General features: G+C 45.8%; 1 protein-coding gene across 2 annotated transcripts in view; it reads right to left on the reverse strand.

Moving 5' to 3' along the window:
- stx17 (syntaxin 17) overlaps positions 1–22,782 on the reverse strand; it is a 176,684-nt gene that overhangs the window by 116,538 nt on the left and 37,364 nt on the right. The gene's annotated exons all lie outside the window — the stretch shown is intronic.

A 22,782-nucleotide genomic window follows, 5' to 3' on the forward strand; every position in this document is an offset into this window, starting at 1 on the left:
GGGAGAGGCAGCAGTAACAGTCTCTGGGGGCGCACCAGAGTTTGAAAAGAAAAAAAAATCAAACCATGGCATCACAAGGAAGTTGTGAGTTGATTGGTTGGTGAGTATTGCTGCTTAGGGACTCAGTCTAAACAAGTGGGAGTTTAAAAACGGTAAAAATATTAAGTATTAATAACAATTAACAAGTGAGTTTTATCTTTTATTAAGGTTTAGTTACTATTGGTAAGATTTATTAATAGTAGTGAGGTTATTATTCGCAGAGTAAGATTTATTGCAGGAGCAAGGTTTATTAACTAATAGATAGAGGAATGGCAAAGCTGCTCCGACCTCTCATGTGTACATCTTGTATTATATGGGAACTCCAGGACACTTCCTGTGTCCCGGGATAACCATTTGTGCAGGAAATGTGGTGAGTTGCAGCAACCTGAGCTCCAGGCTTCAGAACTTGAGCAGCAGCTGGTGTCACTGTGGTACATCCATGAGATTGAGAGCTTTGTGGATAGCATGTTTATAAATAGGGTCACCGTGCAGCTTAAGAATATAAGGGGAGAGAGGGAATAGGTGACCAACAGACAGCCAAGTAGAAACAGGCAGGTCGTGCAAGAGTCCCTGAGTACATACCACTCTCCAACCAGTATTCAGTTCTGAATACTGATGAGGGTGATGGCTCATCTGGGGAGTGCAGCTACAGCCAAGTCCATGGCACCACAGGTGGCTCAGCTGTACAGGGAGCACAAAGAAGATCGGAAGAGCAATGATAATAGGAGATTCAAGAGTTAGGGGAACAGGCAGGCGTTTGTGCGGCAGCAGACATGAATCCAGTATGGTGTGTAGCCTCCCTGCTGCCAGAGTCAAAGATGTCACTGAATGGCTACAGAGCACCCTGACTGGGGGGGGGGGGGGGGGGGGGGGTGGGAGGCTAAGCAACCAATTGGTACGAACAACATAGGCAGAGAGATGTGGTCCTGCAGTCAGAATTCAGGGAGCTAGGTAGGAAATTAGTAACCAGGACCTCAAAAGTAGCAATCTCCGGATTACTCCCAGTACGATGCGCAAGTGAGTATAGAAATAGGAGGATAAAGCAGGTGACTGCGTGGCTCGAAAGATGGAGCAGGAGGGAGGGCTTTAGATTCTTGGGATATTGGAAATGGTTCTGGGGGAGATGGGACCTGTACAGGCTGGATGGGTTGCACCTAAATAGAGCCAGGACTGATTTCCTTCGCAGCAATTTGCTAGTGTTATTGCGGAGGGTTTAAACTAATTTGGCAGGGGTGTGGGAACCAGGAGGTAAAATCAGAGAGATAGACAGCACTAGAGTACAGAATAGTAGGTTATTAGGTGGAGTCAGAGTAAGGGAGAAAGTAATGAAGTCTGAATCAGGGTTACTGTGCATGTATGTGTTTGCACGGAGTGTGGTAAATAAGATTGGTGAGTTACAGGCATAGATAGTCATGTGGAAATATGTGTTGTTGTGGCTATAACAGAGACCTGGCTCAAAGAAGGGCAGGACTGGGTATTAAATATTCCTGGATACAAGGTGTTCAGGAAAGACAGGAAAGGATTAAGAGTGGAAGGGGTGGCGATATTGATTAAGGAGAGCATTGCACTGCTGGAGAGAGAGGATGTCGCAAAGCAGTCAATGACAGAATCTAAAATAAAAGCAAACAATTGCGGATGCTGGAAATCTGAAATAAAAACAGAAAGTGCTGGAAATACTCAACAGGTCTGGCAGCATCTATGGAGAGAGAAGCAGAATTAACTTTCAGATCTGTCACAGACCTGAAACATTAACTCAAGGACAAAATCTATTTGGCTAGAGCTAAGGAACAAAAAAGATGCAATTACATTGCTCAGTGTAGTCTATAGGCCACCAACTAATAGGAAAGCTGCCTAGGAACAGATTTGCAAGGAAATTACACAGAGGTGCAAAACTTACAGAGTAGTTATAATGGGGGCCTTTAATTATTCAAATATAGACTGGGATAATAGTTGTGTAAAGGGCAGAGAGGGACAAGAGTTCCTAGACTGTGCTGATGAAAATTTTCCACAGCAGTATGTTTTCCAGTCTAATGAGAAAGGAGGTACTGCTAGACCTGGTTCTCGGGATTGAGGTGGGCCAAGTGGATCAAGTGTCAGCAGAAAAACTCTAAGGGCACAGTGATCATTCTACCATAAGGTTTAGGTTGGCTGTGGAAAAGGATAAAGAACAATTCAGAGTAAGAATAATTAATGGGGGAAAGCGAATTTCGATGGGGTAAGAACGAAATCAAAGGTTGGCAGGAAAAACGGTACCTGAACAATGGGCTACCTTCAAAGAGGAGATAGTTTGGTCACATTCAAGGAATGTTCCCACGAAAGGGAAAAGTAGTGCAAAAAAATCCAGAGCTCCCTGAATGATGAAAGAGATAGAGATTAAGATAAAGAAGAAGAAATGTGCTTATGACAAATGTCAGGTGGATAATACAATGGAGAACCAGGCTGAATATGATAGATTCAGAAAAAGCAAATAAGGGAAGCAAAGAGGGAGCATGAACAGAGACTGGCAGCTGACATAAAAGGGAATCCCAAGGTCTTCTATAGGCATATAGATAGTAAAAAGGTGGTAAAAGAAGGAGTGGGGCCAATTGGGACCAAAAAGGGGATTTACGCACAGAGGTAGGAGGCATACCTGAGGTATTAAATGAATACTTTGCATGAAGAATGAGAGAGCACAGATTTAATGTAATTGGCAAAAGAAGCAATGGCAACAGGAGGAAAAATGTTTCATGCAGCGAGTGGTTTAGGTCTGGAATGCACTGCCTGAGAGTGTGGTGCAGGCAGATTCAATGGATGGCATTCAAAAGGGAATTAGACAGTTATCTGAAAAGAAAGAATGTGCAGGGTTATGGGGAGAAGGTGGGGAATGGCACTGGGTGAAGTGTTCATTCGGAGAGCTGGTGTAGATGCGATGGGCTGAATGGCCTCCCTCTGGGCTGTAACAATTCTGTGATCTGTCTTTACCAAGGAAAAAGATGCTACCCAGATCACGGTGAAAGAGGAGGTAATTAATACACTAAAAGGATTTGAAACTAATAAGCAGGAGGTATTGGATAGGCTGTCTGTTCTTAAAGTTGATAAGGCACCAGGACCGGATGAGATCCATCCAAGCATACTGAGGGAAGTGACAGTGGAAATTACAGAGGCACTGGCCATAATTTTCCAGTCTTCCTTAGACTCAAGGGTGGTGCCAGAGGACTGGAGAATTGTAAATGTTACACCCTTGTTCAAGAAAGGGTGTAAAGATAAGCCCAGCAACTACAGGCCAGTCAATTTGACTTCTAGAAACTTCTGAAACATCTAGAAACAATAATTCGGGACAAAATTAATAGTTACTTGGACAAATGCAGGTTAATTAAGGAAAGTCAGTACAGTTTTGTCATGGGAAAATTGTGTTTAACTAATTTGCTGGAGTTTTTGAAGAGGTACCAGGATTGATGAAAGTAATGCTGTTGATGTGGTGTACATGGACTTCCAAAAGGCATTTGATACAGTGCCGCAAAACAGACTTGTGAGAAAAGTTATAGCTCATTGGAATAAAAGGGACAGTAGCAACATGGATACAAAATTGGCTGAGTGATAGGAAACAGAGAGTAGTGGTTAATAGATGTTTTTCGGACTGAAGGAAGGTTTGTAGTGGAGTTCCACAGGGATCAGTGTTGGGACCCTTGCTTTTCCTGATATATATTAATAACCTAGACCTTGGTGTACAGGACACAATTTCATAGTTTGCAGATGATATGAAACTTGGAAGCATTGTGAACTGTGAGGAGGATAGTGTAGAACTTCAAAAGGACATAGACAAGTTGGTGGAATGGGAAGACAGGTGGCAGACGAAGTTCAATGCACAGAAATGTGAAGTGATTTATTTTGGTAGGAAGAACATGGAGAGACAATATAAAAGAAAAGGTACAACTCTAAGCAGGGTGTGTCCCACCCTCTCTCTCCCTCCTCTCTCTCTACCCTCTCTCTCTCCTATCTCCCCCTCACCCACCTCTCTCTGCCTCCCCCCCTCTCTCTGTCTCTGTTCACTCTATCTCTCGCTCCCTGTCTGTTTCCCCGTTTCCCCCCCCCCTCTCTCTGACAGTTGCATGGAGTGGGAGCACTCAGCACAGCAGCTTTGTGGTTGGTCAGGTTTTTTAAAAAACATGCTGAGTTTCACAGCTGACAGGTGCGGACATCGGAAACAGCAGTTTCCCAACTTCATGCAGAATCAGGGTTTTCCGGCGGCCTTTTAAAAAAAAGTTTTCCCAAATCTGTCCGAAGTTGGGAAACCACTCATGTAGCACCTGCCAGCTGTGAAATTGACACTTGTGATACTTTTTAAAAGCCTGTCTGGAAGAAGAAAATGTAAAAGTTCTCATCTCTGAAATACATTTGCGGGCCGGATGGAACCCTTTGGCGGGCCGGATCCTGGCCTGCGGGCCATATGGTGGACAACACTGAGTTAAAGCATACAGCATCCTCGGCTTTACTAATAGGGTCATAGCAAGCAGTTATGTTAAACTTGTATGAAACACTGGTTCAGCTGCAGCTGGAGCATTGTGGCCAATTCCAGGTGCTACACTATAGGAAAGACTGGAGAGAGTGCAGAAAAGATTCACGAGAATGGTTCCAGGAATAAGGAACTTCATTTATGAAGAAAGATTGGAGAAGTTGGGACTGTTTTCCTTGGAAAAGAGAAGGCTGAGAGGAGATTTGATTGAGGTATTCAAAATCAGGAGGGGTCCGGACAGAGTAGAAAAGGAAAAACTGTTCCCGCTCGGGAAAAGATTAAAAACAAGAGGGCAGAGATTTAAGGTAATTGGCAAAAGAAGCAATGGTGCTGTGAGGAAAACTTTTTTCACGCAGCAAGTGGTTAGGATCTGGAATGCACTGCCAGACAGTGTGGTGGAGGCAGGTTCAATCAAGGCATTCAAAAGGGAATTAGATAGTTATCTGAAAAAAAAGAATGTGCAGGGTTATGGGTAGAAAGCAGGGGAATGGCACTAAGTGAATTGCTCATTCAGAGAGCTGGTGCAGACAAGATGGACCAAATGGCCTCTTTCTGTGCTGTAACAGTTCTGTGATTCTGTGAACCTGGCCTAGGAATGGCACAACGTGGGACAGAGCAGGCTCCAAGGATTTCGGATGCTTCACTGGAGGTCTTGGTGGAGGGGGTGGAAAGTAGGAGAGAAGTCCTCTAACAGCAAAGGGCCAGAAGGCTCTCCAGACACACCCTCAAATGACAGCAGAAGCAAACAGCCATGGAGGTCAATGCCACGAGTCTTAACAACAAGGACCTGGATGCAGTCCTGCAAGAAGTTCAATGAGTGGTTAATATCAGTGAATGCACCTTCAAATGTCATAACTGACCAATTGCATCACTAGCCTCTGATACACTTAATTCCACCACACCTTCATTACTCACCTGCCAACAATCTCTGTCAATCAGAACTCATACTTGACATTCATATGCTCCACCACACCCTCACATACTTAATACTACTGCAAGCCTCACACCCACATCTTGCACACGCTGACAGCCACATCAGCCAAACAGATTGCACAACAATTAGGGATGGGCAATAAATGCTGGCCTTGCCAGCGATACTCGCATCCCAAGAATGAATAAAAAAAAGCCTAACTGAGACACTTCCCTCTCTCTTGCTGGAGGAAGCAGCAGCTAACCAGAAGGGGACAAGAGCATCTGAATGTCTTAATCCCCATGGAGGAGATGGTGCCAGACCAATGGACTGGCCATTGCTAAGCCTGTGGCCAGGGAGGCTGAATCAATTAAAGATGACAATATCCTCATACCAAATCCTCCTTCTTACATCCCAATTCCTCCTCATCTTACTATCTCTTCTGACTTACTAGCTGCACCTCTTACTTTTCCCCCTTCCCCCACACAATTTTTCTCCTTACTCCTTTTTCCTTTCAGATACCCAAGAAGTGCAACCCAGTCAGGCAGTGGAGAAACAGCAACAAGAGAGTGATGAAGAAGACACACAGTCAGTTGCTTTCACATTTGCAGCCATCAGCTCTGATACTGACATTGCATGCATCAGGAAGGCAGATTAGAGGCAGGATCTGAATATGGTGAGTCACCGGGTACAAGTGGCTGCTGCCAGGACAGGGTGCAAGGATCGTGCAAATGCCAGCTCCTCAGATGTCGCGGTCAGACATGAGCACTTTGATGAGCCAGGCTACAGAAGGCAACTGATGGGTGGACACAATTGTCACACCAATGTGCTTTATGGAATGATAATTTTCGTTAATCCACTGACTGGAGATCTGAATTTTTTTTTAAAGAAATTGAAAAAGGAACAGATAAAAGATGACTTTGCTAACAGCTTAAGATGGCAACCTAATTTGCAACACTGTATCCTACGTTGTAAGGCCTGTGAGGTGGAGATAAAATGTCTGTTCATCCCAGCAAGAACCTAGGAAGTTTAAAGGAACTGCCTGTTCTCTTTAGCAAGGAGAAATACACTGCTAACTATCACCAAATTCAGTTAGAAGGCAGCCGAATCACCAAATCCTACAGACTGTATACCCCTTTTTTTTCTATGGACTCTAACTTGACCAATCTATCCTTCCCCACTCTGTAACCTATTTGCGTGTGTGTGAGTGTGTGCGTGTGTGCGAGTGAAAGTTGGCATGTAGTTTACGATTTTACTTAGTTCGGTTTAAGTACAATAAAGTTATCTCTTTCTTTGTTAAACTCAAGAAAACCTGTCCAATTTGTTCTTGTTATGATCATAGCAAATAAGTATTCAAACACCTACTGAATTGGCCAGTACATCCACTTTAAAAAATAATTAAATCTGTTGCGGTCAAACAAGGAGAGGAAAAAGATGGAAGCCCTTCGACCCCTCCTCACTTGACCGTAACAGAAATCTGGGGGTTCACGTCTGGAATCAAACCCAAAGACAAACAGGAAATTGGAAGCAGGAAATAAAATTGATCCCTAGCAATAATTAAAAAATTTCAATACAGGTTTTCTTTTGATTATCAGTGCTAGAGTACTAAACTGTCCACGTTTGAGGTCAGCAGCTTCCTAGAACAGATGAAGTAACCTGGGACAGTTTAAAAGCCCTATCTGTTGAAGAGTTAAGGAGTCTCGCTAGGCACTTAGAGATGGATATTCATCCAAAAACTAGGAAACCCCAAATCCTAAAACTTGTGGCCACCCATTTTAAAAATGACACAGAAGGACCGGAGGCAGGCATAGAATCCGAAATAGACGGAGTAACATTCGCATGATACAGTTGAAACAGCGGAGTCAATAGCTAGAATTCAAAGAAAAAGACAGGGAGAAAGAAAGAGTGTTCCGGCAGAAGGTGAGAAAAGTCCAGGAGAGGGAGAAAGAAAGAGAATTCCAGGAATGGCAGGAAGAACGTGAATTCAAGTTAAGGCAGTTCGAACTGAATAGAGGATGACCCAATGTACCCAGTGAAGGCACCGCTAGAGAGGGAGTTACCCCTAGCTCAGGACAAAGTGCTGAGCTCTTAAAGTTCTCCCAATTGATACCAAGGTTCAATGAGGGAAACTTTGTATCCTCATTGACTACAGGTGAGGTCCCAGAGGACTGGAGAATAGCCAATGTTGTTCCTTTGTTTAAGAAGGGTAGCAAGGATAATCCAGGAAATTATAGGCCGGTGAGCCTTACGTCAGTGGTAGGGAAATTATTAGAGAGGATTCTTCAGGACAGGATTTACTCCCATTTGAAAACAAATGAATTTATTAGCGAGAGGCAGCATGGTTTTGTGAAGGGGAGGTCGTGTCTCACTAACTTGATTGAGTTTTTGAGGAAGTGACGAAGATGATTGATGAAGGAAGGGCAGTGGATGTTGTCTATTTGGACTTCAGTAAAGCCCTTGACAAGGTCCCTCATGGCAGACTGGTACAAAAGGTGAAGTCACACGGGATCAGAGGTGAGCTGGCAAGATGGATACAGAACTGGCTCGGTCACAGAAGACAAAGGGTAGCAGTGGAAGTGTGCTTTTCTGAATGGAGGGCTGTGACTAGTGGTGTTCAGCAGGGATCACTGCTGGGTCCTTTGCTGTTTGTAGTTTTTTTTTTAAAAGAGATACAGCACTGAAACAGGCCCTTCGGCCCACCGAGTCTGTGCCGACCATCAACCACCCATTTATACTAATCCTACACTAATGCCATATTCCTACCACATCCCCACCTGTCCCTATATTTCCCTACCACCTACCTATACTAGGGGCAATTTATAATGGCCAATTTACCTATCAACCTGCAAGTCTTTGGCATGTGGGAGGAAACCGGAGCACCCGGAGGAAACCCACGCAAACACAGGGAGAACTTGCAAACTCCACACAGGCAGTACCCAGAATTGAACCCGGGTCACTGGAGCTGTGAGGCTGCGGTGCTAACCACTGCGCCACTGTGCCGTAGTATCTAAATGATTTGGAGGAAAATGTAGCTGGTCTGATTAGTAAGTTTGCGGACGACACAAAGGTTGGTGGCGTGGCAGATAGTGATGAGGATTGTCAGAGGATACAGCAGGATATAGATCGGTTGGAGACTTGGGCGGAGAAATGGCACATGGAGTTTAATCCGGACAAATGTGAGGTAATGCATTTTGGAAGATCTAATACAGGTGGGAAGTATACAGTAAATGGCAGAACCCTTAGGAGTATTGACAGGCAGAGAGATCTGGGCGTACAGGTCCACAGGTCACTGAAAGTGGCAATGCAGGTGGATAAGGTAGTCAAGAAGGCATACGGCATGCTTGCCTTCATCGGTTGGGGCACAGAGTATAAAAATTGGCAAGTCATGCTGCAGCTGTACAGAACCTTAGTTAGGCCACACTTAGAATATTGCGTGCAATTCTGGTCGCCACACTACCAGAAGGACGTGGAGGCTTTGGAGAGGGTACAGAGGAGGTTTACCAGGATGTTGCCTGGTCTGGAGGGCATTAGCCATGAGGATAAACTAGTTGGATAAACTCGGATTGTTTTCACTGGAACGACGGAGGTGGAGGGGTGACATGATAGAGGTTTACAAAGTTAGGAGTGGCATGGACAGAGTGGATAGTCAGAAGCTTTTTCCCAGGGTGGAAGAGTTAGTTACCAGGGGACATAGGTTTAAGGTGGGAGGGACAAAGTTTAGAGGGGATGTGCAAGGCAAGTTCTTTACACAGTGGGTGGTGAGTGGCTGGAACTTGCTGCCGGAGGTGGTGGAAGCAGGTACGATAGCGACGTTTAAGAGGCATCTTGACAAATACATGAATAGGATGAGAATAGAGGGATACGATCCCCGGAAATGCAGAAGGTTTTAGTTTAGACAGGCATCAAGATCGGTGCAGGCTTGGAGGGCCGAATGGCCTGTTCCTGTGCTGTACTGTTCTTTGTTCTTTGAGGGGGATGTGAAAGCAATTTTCATCTCATTTGAAAAGCTTGCAAAACAGTTGAAGTGGCCAGCGGAGCGCTGGACCTTGCTATTGCAAAGCAAATTAATGGGAAAGCCCATGAGGTTTATTCCCTGTTGTCTGACAAGAGTTCATCAGACTATGACATGACCAAAAATGCAATCCTGAGTGCGTATGAGCTGGTACTGGAGGTGTACCACCAAAAATTCTGAACTCGCCGAAAGCAGCCAGAACAAACTTACATCAAGTTCAAAAGGATTAAGCAACTCACTTTCGACTGATGGATACGGGCACTTAAGATACAGTCCACCTATGAAAACATGAGAGAGGTGATCCTCCTCAAGGGGTTCAAAATCTCACTTCCCCTTTCCATAAACATAAATGGAGGAACAAAAGGTTCCAACAGCCAGGCAGACAGCAATCCTGGCAGATGAATATACTCTTATTCACAAGCCCTTTCCCCAAGAGAAACCCTTTCCTAGTCACCTCCAAAAACCTGAAAAGGATAGAAGGTGGAAGGGTAATAAGAGGATGAAAAGCCATGGGCGAGAAAACAGAGCAAGAAACACAGGGGGCCCTGCTCAGGCCAAAAAGGAAGGTGCTGAGAACAGGAGTGACACCCGAAAGCCTATATGTTTCCATTGTAACAAGGCAGGTCATCTTCGAGCTGACTGCTGGAAGTTACAGGGAAAACCTGTAGGATTAGTCAGGTTACACCAGACTAGTCCAGGAAAAGAGGCCCTGATGGAAAGCACAGCAGACTAAGCTGTGGCTTTAACGGCAGCAGTAAGAACCAGTAAACATACCGCTGAGAGTGCGGGTGAACATCAGAAAATCCCCGAGAGTTACCAGAATTTTGTGTCCAAAGGAAAAGTGACCCCATACCCCTCTAGTGAGGCGAGTAAGCCCATTGTCATACTTAGGGGTACAGGTGCCATCCAATCCCTTCTGCTGGGAAAAGGCATGAACTTTCCCCCCAGAGAGTGCAATGAATGCTAAAGTAAATGGTATCGGGGGAAGGTATATGTCATACTTTTATATCGGGTGCACCTGGAGTGTGAACTTACTTCATGACCAGTAACTGGTTGGTACGGGGCGGCACAGTGGCGCAGTGGTTAGCACTGCAGCCTCACAGCTCCAGGGGCCTGGGTTCGATTCTGGGTACTGCCTGTGCGGAGTTTGCAAGTTCTCCCCGTGAACGCGTGCGTTTTCCCCGGGTGCTCCGGTTTCCTCCCACAGCCAAAGACTTGCAGGTGATAGGTAAATTGGCCATTGTAAATTGCCCCTAGTGTAGGTAGGTGGTAGAGAATATGGGATTAATGTAGGCTTAGTATAAATGGGTGGTTGTTGGTCGGCACAGACTCGGTGGGCCGCAGGGCCTGCTTCAGTGCTGGAACTCTAAATAAAAAAAACTAAAAAAAACTGTGGGGATTGTCACTGTGGATGGGGTCGACCTGCTCCTGGGTAATGATGTGGCGGAGGTGAAGGTGGTACCTTCCCCAGTGTCTTAGAAACAGCGAATGAGGTCAGGGAGACAGAGCTGTTACAGGAAAAGGTCCCTGGCATTTTCCCTGACTGTGTGATGACCCGGTCCATGGCCAAACAAGCTCTGTCAGAGGAGGCTGAACTGGCATTGCAGACCGATGACCCTACTGTCTGGTTATCCAAAACCTTCTTCAGGAATTTAGAGGAACCAAAGGAAGTGTTCAGCGGGTTTTTGTTGGTCAAGGCTCAGCAAGCCAGTCCAGGGTTAAAAAAATTGGCACAGACTGCCCAAACTGAAGCAGATAGAGTTCCAAGGTGCTACTATTTAAAGAATGAGGCGATGATGAGGAAGTGGAGACCTCCTCACAGACCTGCAGACGAAGAGTGGACAGTGGTTCACCAGGTAGTGGTGCGCCGAGGTACTGTAGGGAAATATTGAGAATAGACCAAGAGATTCCAATAGCTGGACATGTCGGTATCAGAGAAACCCAAGCCCGTATCAGACAACATTTTCACTGGCACAACTCCACAAGGATGTAGTGGAGTTCTGTAAGACTTGCCACACATGCCAGGTTGTGGGGAAGCCTCAACCTGCAATAAAACCTGCACCCCTAATTCCCGTAGTAGCTTTTGGGGAACCGTTCAGCAGAGTGCTGGTAGATTGTATGGGGCCCTTGCTGAAAACAAAAGGGGGCTACCAGTATCTTCTCACCATTATGGATGTGACTACCCAATTTCCAGAGGCTATCCCACTAAGAAATATCTCTGCCAAGGTAGTGGTGGAGGGGCTAACCCAATTCTACACCCAATATGGGCTGCCTGCTGAGATTCAGTCGGATCAGGGCACAAATTTTATGTCCAGTATTTTTCAAAAGGTCATGGATAATCTGGGCATAACCCAGCTAAAGCCCTCAGCCTACCACCCACAGTCACAAGGGGCTTTGGAGCGGTACCACCAGACCCTAAAGACAATGATCAGGGCATACTGCTATGAGTACCCCATGGCTGGGACAAAGGGCTGGTATTTCTTCTGTTTGCTACCAGGGACTCACTCAATGAGTCCACTGGCTTTAGTCTCTTCGAATTAGTTTATGAACACAAGGTGAGAGGTCCTCTAACACTAATCAAGTAGAGGTTTTTAGGACACAGGGACGAACTTGCCCTGTTAGACTACATCTCCATGTTCCAAGACCATCTCACGAGAACCTGTGCAGTGGCTGAGGAACACCGAAAAATCTCCCAGACAACTATGAAAAGGCAGGCAGATAAACATGCCAAGGCCAGAACATGTTGACCATGTATGAGCGCTACCACCAACACAGGGTGAAACATTGAAAGCTCGGTTCAGTGGCGTAAAGATAATTAGCCAGGTGAATTATATAATTGACACCCCCAGATCATAGGAAAAAGCAAAGGCTGTGCCACATCAATATGTTAAAACGGTATCAGAGCCAGGAAGGGGACAGACAAGCACAAGTCTGTCAGGCTGTCAGGAAACAGAAGGGCGAAAGGGACAGTGAGGACGAGTCACAGGGAGGCCTGGAGGAGTCCCAAATCTAACCCCTTACCATCCAGTTAGCTAACACTGAAATGTTAGGGAAATTAGACTATGCACTCTCCTATTTAAACGTAGAACGGAGAGGAGAGCTAACAAGGCTACTCACATCGTTTAAATGGATCTGCAGGGAAAGACCAGGCTGCACAACCCTAACCCTACACAATGTGGATGTAGGAGAGACCCCTCCCATCAAACAAAATCCCTATCACCTAGGTCCCAGGAAACTGACCCAGGTTTGGGAGGAAATTCAGTATATGCTGCAGCACAAGCTGATTGAGCCCAGTCAGAGCATTGGAGTTCCTCAGTTGTGCTGGTGCCCAAACCTGATGGCTCAACAAGGCTCTACATTGATTACAGAAAGATTAATGCAGTGACCAGAGCTGATTCCTACCCAATTCCCCACCTGGAAGACAGTATAGAGTAGGAAACTCCACCTACGTAACCAAAATAGACTTGTTAAAAGGGTATTGGCAAGTTCCCTTAACCACCAGAGCTAAAGAGATCTCAGCTTTTGTCACCCCAGATGGCTTATTCCAGTGACGGGTGATGCCCTTTGGATCAAGAAATGCCCCAGCCACCTTGCAAAGGCTGATGAACCAGGTAGTGGCTGATCTATCCAAATGTGTAGTGTACCTGGATGATCTGTGCCACCTGTGGGGGGGGGGGGGGGTGGGGGGGAGAACCACCTAGACCGGTTAGAAGCCCTCTTCCAAAGGTTACAGTTTGCTGATCTTGCAGTAAATCTTGAAAAGAGCGAGTTCGCTAAAGCTCAAGTAACCTACTTAGGGCATGTTGTGGGTCATGGGCGAGTGCTGCCCAGAGAAGCAATGGTACAGGCGCTGATAGATTTTCCTGTCCCCATTACCAATTGGGAAATAATGCGGTTTTTGGGGATGTGTGGGTTTTACTGCAAATTTGTCCCAAACTCCAGCACTATAGCCGCCCCACTGACAGACTTCGTCTTCTTCTTTGGCCTTCTTGTCTCGAGAGACAATGGGTAAGTGCCTGCAGGTGGTCAGTGGTTTGTGCAGCAGCGCCTGGAGTGGCTATAGAAGGCCAATACTAGAGTGACAGACTCTTCCACGGGTGCTGCAGATAAAATTGGTTGTCAGGGATGTTTCATAGTTGGCTCCCCCCTTGCGCTCCTCTTTTTTCCTGCCAACTGCTATGTCTCTTCGACTCGCCACACTTTAGCCCCGCCTTTATGGCTGCCCGCCAGCTCTGGCGGACGCTGGCAACTGACTCCCACGACTTGTGATCAATGTCACAGGACTTCATGTCGCGTTTGCAGACATCTTTAAAGCGGAGACATGGACGGCCGGTAGGTCTGATACCAGTGGCGAGCTCACTGTACAATGTGTCCTTGAGGATCCTGCCATCTTCCATGCGGCTCACATGGCCAAGCCATCTCAAGCGCCGCTGACTCAGTAGGGTGTATAAGTTGGGGATGTTGGCCGCCTCAAGGACTTCTGTGTTGGAGATACGGTCCTGCCACCTGAAGCCAAGGATTCTCCGGAGCCAGCGAAGATGGAATGAATTGAGACGTCGCTCTTGGCTGACATACATTGTCCAGGCCTCGCTGCCGTAGAGCAAGGTACTGAGGACACAGGCTTGATACACGCGGACTTTTGTGTTCCGTGTCAGTGCACCATTTTCCCACACTCTCTTGGCCAGTCTGGACATAGCAGAGGAAGGCTTTCCCATGCGCTTGTTGATTTCTGCATTGAGAGACAGGTTACTGGTGATAGTTGAGCCTCGGTAGGTGAACTCTTGAACCACTTCCAGAGCGTGGTCGCCGATATTGATGGATGGAGCATTAGTGACGTCCAGTCCCATGATGTTCGTTTTCTTGAGGCTGATGGTTCGGCCAAATTCATAGCAGGCAGCTGCAAACCTGTCGATGTGTCTCTACAGACACTCTTCTGTGTGAGATGTTAATGCAGTGTCAGCAAAGAGAGGTTCCCTGATGAGGACTTTCCGTACTTTGGTCTTCGCTCTTAGACGGGCAAGGTTGAACAACTTGCCATCTGATCTTGTGTGGAGGAAAGTTCCTTCTTCAGAAGACTTGAACGCATGTGAGAGCAGCAGGGAGAAGAAAATCCCAAACAGTGTAGGTGCGAGAACACAGCCCTGTTTCATGCCACTCAGGATAGGAAAGGGGTCTGATGAGGTGCCGCTATGCTGAATTGTGCCTTTCATATTGTCATGGAATGAGGTGATGATACTTAGTAGCTTTGGTGGACATCTGATCTTTTCTAGCAGTCTGAAGAGACCACGTCTGCTGATGAGGTCAAAGGCTTTGGTGAGATCAATGAAAGCAACGTAGAGGGGCATCTGTTGTTCACGGCATTTCTCCTGTAGCTGACGAAGGGAGAACAGCATGTCAATAGTCGATCTCTCTGTTCGTAAGCCACACTGTGCCTCAGGGTAGACACGCTCAGCCAGCTTCTGGCGCCTGTTTAAAGCAACTCAAGCGAAGACTTTCCCCACTATGCTGAGCAGGGAGATTCCATGGTAGTTGTTGTAGTCACCGCGGTCACCTTTGTTTTTATAGAGGGTGATGATATTGGCATCGCGCATGTCCTGTGGTACTGCTCCCTCATCCCAGCACAGGCAAAGCAGTTCGTAGAGTGCTGAGAGTATAGCAGGCTTAGCACTCTTAATTATTTCAGGGGTAATGCCGTCCTTCCCAGGGGCTTTTCCGCTGGCTAGAGAATCAATGGCATTACTGAGTTCTGATTTTGTTGGCTGTACGTCCAGCTCATCCATGACTGGCAGAGGCTGGGCTGCATTGAGGGCGATCATTCTCCCTGGAATACAGTTCTAGGTAGTGCTCAACCCAGCAGTCCATTTGCTTGCGTTGGTCAGTGATTGTGTCCCTTGATTTAGATTTGAGGGGGGCGATTTTCTTGATGGTTGGCCCAAAAGCTCTCTTAATGCCATCATACATTTCTCTGATGTTTCCGGTGTCTGAGGCCAGCTGAATATGACTGCATAGGTGTTGCCAGTAGTCATTTGCGCAGCGCCTGGCTGTTCTTTGTGCAGCTCTTCTGGCTATTTTAAGTGCTACGGATGTTAACTCGCTGGGGGCTTTCTTGTAGTTCAACAGTGCAATGTGCTTAGTGGCTATGACAGGTTCCAGCTCTTCAAAGTGAGATTGAAACTAATCTGCATTCCGCTTCATGCGTTTGCCATAGGTGGTCATAGCTGACTCATAGATGGCGTCTCTGAGTGGGCCCACTTGGTCTCTGCATCCCCTGTGGGAGTGTTTTGAAGGGCCTTTTCAAGTGAATTTAGAAATTTTTGTAACAGCTGTGGATAAGAAATTCTGCTTGTGTTGATGCGCGGGTGGACCTTCTGCTTGAAGTGATGCAGCTTCTTTGGTTTGAGTCTAACCTTGCTGCACAAGAGGGAGTGGTCGGTGTCGCAGTCCGCACTGTGGAAGCTGCGTGTGGTCTGAATGCTGTTTATAGAGGCTCGCCTTGTGACAATGAGGTCCAGCTGGTGCCAATGACGTGATCTTGGGTGTCTCCAAGAAACCTGGTGACAGGGATACTTGTGAAAGAACGAGTTGGTGATGCAGAGGTTACGATAGGTACACATCTCAAGCAGTCTCTGTCCATTCTCATTCATCCTTCCAATGCCATAGCGCCCAAGACAGGAGGGCCATGAGTCATGGTCGGCCCCAACCCTGGCATTAAAGTCCCCCAGCAGGAACAGATGTTCGGTATTGGGGATGCTACTAATGATATTATGGAGTTCCTCATAGAACTGTTCTATAGCTTCAGGTGGGGAGCAGAGTGTTGGAGCATAGATGCTGAGTAGGTGTACTGGACCAGAGGCGGTGAGCAGTCGGATGGACAGTATGTGTTCTGAGCCATTTGAAGGTGGCTCTGTCATGCTGAACAAAGAGTTTCTGATGGCGAAGCCCACTCCATGCTGTCTTGGTTCTTCAGGATCCCTACCCTGCCAGTAGAAGGTGTAGTCTTGCTCTCTTAGAGATCCGCTCGCAGGGAGGCGTGTCTCCTGAAGTGCTACAATGTCCACATTGAGTCTACTGAGCTCTTTGTTAATGATGGCGGTCTTCCGAGAATCGTTGATTTGTGTAAGGTCTTCCGACAGGCCAGGACACATAGTCTCAGGAAAACCAAGTTCAGCTAGAAGCCAGCCGAATCACCAAACTCCACAGACTGTATACCCCCTTTTTTCTATGGACTCTAACTCGACCAATCTACCCTTCCCCACTCTGTAACCTATTTGTGTGTGTGTGGGTATGAGTGAAAGTTGGCGCATAGTTTATTATTTTACTTCGTTCGGTTTAAGTACAATAAAGGTAACCTCTTTCTTTGTTAAACTCAAGAAAACCTGTCCAATTGGTTCTTGTTATGATCATAGCAAGTACGTAATCAAACATCTACTGAACTGACCAGTACATGCACTTTAAAAAAGAATTAAATCTGTTCTGGTCAAACAAGGAAAGGGAAAAGAGGGAAGCCCTATGACCCCTCCTCACCTGACCGTACGAAATGTTTGGTGTATTGGGAAGCCTGTGGTCAACATCAAGGAGCATGGAGGCGTTCAGCACCAACTTGCCACAGGATTTTTCACACAGCTTGGAGTCCCTCCTTTCCCGCATGAAAGTGGTGGCCAACTCCATTAGCACACTTGTAGACTTAACCATGAAGCAGCATCTGGTGGTTAATGTCTCAGTTTCCCCTGCAGCACAAACAGCTTCCACCAGAAAACTGAGTGCTACAGTGGAAACTCAAGACTGAAGTCAAGCAAAATGCCATGCAAGCGCAGACTGCTGTTGTAAACTTAAATAAGGGCAATTATGAGGGCATGAAGGCAGAGCTGGCTAAAGTAAACTGGCAAATTAAGTTAAAGTAAGTTTAAGTTATATTATATATTAAATTAAGTTAAAGGATAGGTCAGTAGAGATGCAGTGGCAGACATTTAAGGAGATATTTCAGAATACTCAGAAAAGTTACATTCCAATGAGAAAGACTCTACGGGAAGGACGCTCCATCCGTGGATAACTAAGGGAGTCAAAGAGAGTATCAAATTGAAAGAAAAAGCTATACTTCTGTAAAGATGAGTGGCAGGTCAGAAGATTGGCAGAATATAAGGAACAACAAGAATGACTAAAAGAATAATAAGGAGGGAGAAATTAGAGTATGAGAGAAAGCTAACTAGAAATATAAAAAAAGATGGTAAGAGTTTCTATAGGTATTTAAAAAGGAAAAGGGTAAGTAAAGTGAGCTTTGGTCCTCTAGCGAGTAAGTCTGGGGAATTAATAATGGAAAATAAGGAGATGGTGGAGGAACTTAAAACAATTCCCATCACCAGGGAAAGGGTACTGAAAAGATTATTAGAACTAAAAGCTGAACAAAGTCCCTATGTCCTGATGGACTTCATCCAACGGTCTTAAAAGTGGCTGTTGAGATAGTAGATGCATTGGTAATTTTCCAAAATTCCCTAGATTCTGGAAAGGTCCCAACAGATTGGAAAATATCAAATGTGACTCCTCTATTCAAGAAAGGAGGGAGACAGAAAGCAGGAAACTACAGGCCAGTTAGCTTAACATCTGTCATAGGGAAACTGCTGGAATCTATTATTAAGGTGGTTATCAATGGGCACTTAAAAAATCTCAATGTAATCAGGTACAGTCAACACGGTTTTATGGAAGGGAAATCATGTTTGACTAATTTATTGGAGTCTTTGAAGAAGTAAAAATCAACGTGGATAAAGGGGAACCTGTGGACGTGTTATACTTAGATTTCCAGAAGACATTTGACTAGGTGTTACATCAAAGGTTACTAAGCAAAATAAGAGGTCATGGCATTGGGGGTAACATATTAGCAAGGGTAGAGGATTGGTTAGCTAACAGGAAACAGAGTAGGCATAATTGGGTCATTTATGGGTGGCAAGATTTGACAAGTGGAGTGCCACAAGGATCAGTGTTGCGATCTCAACTACTTACAATTTATATCAATGACTTGGATGAAGGGACAGAATGTATGGTTGGTAAATTTGCTGATGACACAAAGATAGGTGGGAAAGTAAGTTGTGAAGAGGATATAAGGAGTCTGCAAAGGATATAGACAGGTTAAGTAAGTGGGCAAAAATTTGGCAAATAGAGTATAATGTGGGAAAATGTGAACTTATCCACTTTGACAGGAAGAATAGTAAAGCAGCATTTTATTTAAATTGAGATTGCAGAACTCTGAGGTATAGAGAGATATGGGTGTCCTAGTACATGAATCACAAAAGGTTGGTATGTAGATATACCAAGTGATTAGGAAGGCAAATGGAATGTTGTCATTTATTGCAAGGGGAATGCAATATAAAAATAGGGATTGTTGCTACAGTTGTATAGGGTACTGGTGAGACCACATCTGGAGTATTGTGTACAGTTTTGGTCTCCTTATTTAAGAAAGGATATAAATGTGTTAAAGGCAGTTCAAAGAAGGTTCACTCGACTGATACCTGGGATGAGAGAGTTATCTTATGAAGAAACGTTGGACAGGTTGAGTCTGTATCCATAGGAGTTTAGAAGAATGAGAGGTGATCTTATTGAAACATGTAAGATCCTGAGGGGATCTGACAGGATAGGTGCTGAAAGGATGTTTCCCCTTGTGGGAGAGACTAGAACTAGGGGACACAGTTTAAAAATAAGGGGTCATCCATTTAAGATAGAGATGAGGAGAAATTTCTTCTCTCAGGAGGGTTGAGAGACTGTGGAACTCTCTTCCCCAGAGAGCGGTAAAGACAGGGTCATTAAATATTTTTAAGGCAGAGGTAGATAAACTGTTGTCTAACAAGGGAGTCAAGGGGTATCGGGGGTAGGCGGGAAAGTGGAGTTGAGGCCACAATCAGATCAGCCATGATCTTATTAAATGGCGGAGCAACTTTGAAGGAGACGAATGGCCTACTCCTGCTCCTAATTTGTATGTTCGTAAGCTGTCATTATGGCTGCCATACCACTATTCAAATGAGCTTGCAGGAAGTCACAACAGTCCAGCAATACGTTATCCAACAAATCACTAAGCTGAGGTGCTACCCCAGGGGACTGGCAGTGGTTCCATGAAACGCAAGTCTCCTTTCCTCTCTCGAGATGGCAATAGTCACGCTTGCACCACTGCCACTCTGCCAGAACCTTTGCTGTTGCTCGTCAGCCAGCCAACCCTGACTGCTGCTACCCATGCTGAGATGATGCAATCTGAAGTCAGGTCTTGTAGGCCCAGAGCTGTTTGAGGGCGCCCATCAAGACCATCTGCAGTCTCCTTCACTGAAAATGAGCAGCCTTCCACCAAACATGCTGCAGCCACTGGGACTAGGACATGCAAAGGCACACAGAAGACAGGCACTAAGAGAATCCACAAGGCTGATTTATTTAAGTTTGTATGCAACATGGCATGGCTTGATTTATAAATTTAGTTATATTGTTTATTTTGTGTTGGTTTTTATTTTTGCATTGTGGTTAAGAGGACAATGTGATGGTCAGTGACAGAGGGACGGTAAGGAATGTAGGACTGTTGGTGAATGAGAAATTCTGGTTGCAGTTACTGGTATCTCATGTGAATTTGTTCACAAAAGGCCTGGGCAGAAAGGGACTATTGAAGTTATTGCCTCCTTTCTTCTTCCTCCTCTTGTTCCTGAGCTGCTCTCCTGATAGCTGGTGGGAAGGGCTGCCCTTTCATGATGGTGTGGGTGTGCAACATGCAGCAGAGCACCACCAATCTTGAGACCACTCAGCCAAGTACTGCAGAGGTCCTCCAAAACGGTTCAGGCAGCAGAATCATTGTTTCAGCAGGCCTATGGCCTGCTCTATTACATTCCATGTGGCAGCATGGCTTTCACTGTGTGCATGCTGTGCAAGTGTACGTACATTGGTTGCAAACCGGAGAAGTAAGCTGTGTCATCAGCAGACAGCCCTTGTCATTTAGTAGATACCCTTTGGTTTGCTGCTATGGCTAAAATGTAGCTGAGGCAGCTGCCTGCCGCATGATGAAGGCATTATGACTGCTGCCAGGATACCAGGCATTTACCAACATGATGCACTGCCCATGGCACGCATCAGCTGGACGCTGAGAAAATGAAATTGCTTTCAGTTCCAGTACATGGCAGAGCAGACATGCATTGCCTGCAAAGCAATGTACATGCAGTCAACAGCACCCTGCACCATGGGAAGCCTGCAATCCTAGTGAAACCTTGTTTTTGCTCCGCCTGCTTGTCTCTGGCAAGAGAGAAGGAAATGTAAAATAAAACAGAAAATGCTGGAAATACTCAGCAGGTCAGGCAGCATCTGTGGAGAGAGAAACAAAATTAATGTTTCAGGTCGATGACCTTTCATCAGAACTGGAAATGGTTTCAAGCTAGTAAAGAGGCGGAGAAATTGTGGTGGGGAGGGCGGTGTGGGGAGAACAAAATGGAAAGTTTGGAAGGCAGGAGAGGTTAAATGACAAACGTGTTGATGGCATAGGCAAAAGGAGATGGTAATGGGACAAGCAAAGAAACAATAAATATCCACGCCCCTACAGATTCTTCTTAGAGTCAGAGTCATAGAGAGATACAACACTGAAAGAGGCCCTTCGGCCCACCGAGTCTGTGCCGACCATCAACCACCCATTTATACTAACCCTACATTAACCCCATTTCCCTCTCACATCCCCACTTTCCCTCAATTCTCCTACCACCTTCCTACACTAGGGGTAATTTACAATGGCCAATTTATCAACCCATAAATTCTTCCCTCTGATCTCTTGCAATTTCATTCCTTGCCTTGCTTTCACTATGTCCTCAGACCTTCACTTCTCTGACTGCAAATGATCAGTCCTCAGCAAAGGCTTTATCCCCTCTTGTCTCCAGTTCAAATGAATTTTGAGCTTGGCATAACGCTAAGCTCTTCCATTGCCTTCCCTGCCTTACCCTTACCTCCTTGACCAGGGGTCTTCCTTCAGTGGTCCCCAGTGGACCCTTTCTTCCATCTTCACAATTCTCATTCCACCTTGCCCCCTCCCTCTGGCCTCTTTTCTCTCTAGATCTTTTCATTGAAAATTGCTGGCGTGGCATCGGCCATCTCAACTTCTCTATTCCCCTCACTCACTCTAACCTATCTCCATCTGAACCTGCAGCACTCCGTTGTCTCAAATCCAACCCTAACTCTGTCATCAAACCTGCTGACAAGGGTGCGCTGTTGTTTGGCATACGTGGATACATGGAACATGTTTTGTTCCAGTCCTATTCAGGGCCCCTCCCTGACCTCTTTTCTGGTACACTGATGACTGCATTGGACCCATTTTCTGCTCTTGCCTTGAACTGGGAAATTTCATCAACTTTGTTTTCAATTTCTATCCTTCCCTGGTTTCACATGGTCCATCTCCCAACTCTTTCCTTCCCTTCCTCTCCATTTCTGGGGATAGGCTGTTGACTGATAGCCGCTATAAGCCCACTGTCTCCCACAGCTAACTTTACAGCACTTTGTCCCATCTTGCATCCTGTACGGACTCCATTCCATTCACATAGTCTCTCTGTCTCCATCGTATCTGTTCTGATGATGTCACCTTTCAAACCAGTGCTTCCAATATATCTTCCTTTATCCTCAACCAATGATTCCTCTCCACCATGGTTGACGGACCCTTGGCCGTGTCCGTTCCATTTCCTGCACTTCTGCTCTCAGCCTTTCCCCTCCCTCCCAGAAATACAATAGGGTTCCCCTCATTTTCACCTTCCGCTAAACCAGCCTCCACAATCAACGTATAATCCTCCACTATTTCTGTCACTTCCATGGTGATGCCACCACCGAACGCATTTCCCCTGCCCTTTCAGCATTCTAAAGGGACTGTTCCCTCCGCGACACCCTGGTCGACACCTCAATCACCCCCCACACCCTCTCCCCTTCCCATGGCACCTTCCCTTGCAAGTGCAGGAGATATAACACCTGTCCTTTTACCTCCTCCCTTCTCACCAACCAGGCCCCCAAACACTTCTTACAGGTGAAACTGTGATTTACATGTACTTCTTTCAATTCAGTATACTGTATTCACTGCTCACTATGTGGTCTGCTCTTCATCGGGGAGATCAAACACAGATTGGGTGATTGCTTTGCAGAACACCTTCATTTAGTGTATAGATATGACCCTGAGCTTTCGGTCGCCTGCCATTTAAATTTTGCACCCTAAATCAGACTGTAGTGGCTCCTGTATATCCTCACTATTTACTGCACTGAACAGAGTAGTGTCGACTATACCTTAGATGCACACCATATTGGATGCAACATCAATCCGCTATCTGAAAATAAGTAAGTACACGGATA

Source organism: Heterodontus francisci, chromosome 2 (genome assembly GCF_036365525.1).
Source record: "Heterodontus francisci isolate sHetFra1 chromosome 2, sHetFra1.hap1, whole genome shotgun sequence".
Lineage (NCBI taxonomy): Eukaryota > Metazoa > Chordata > Chondrichthyes > Heterodontiformes > Heterodontidae > Heterodontus > Heterodontus francisci.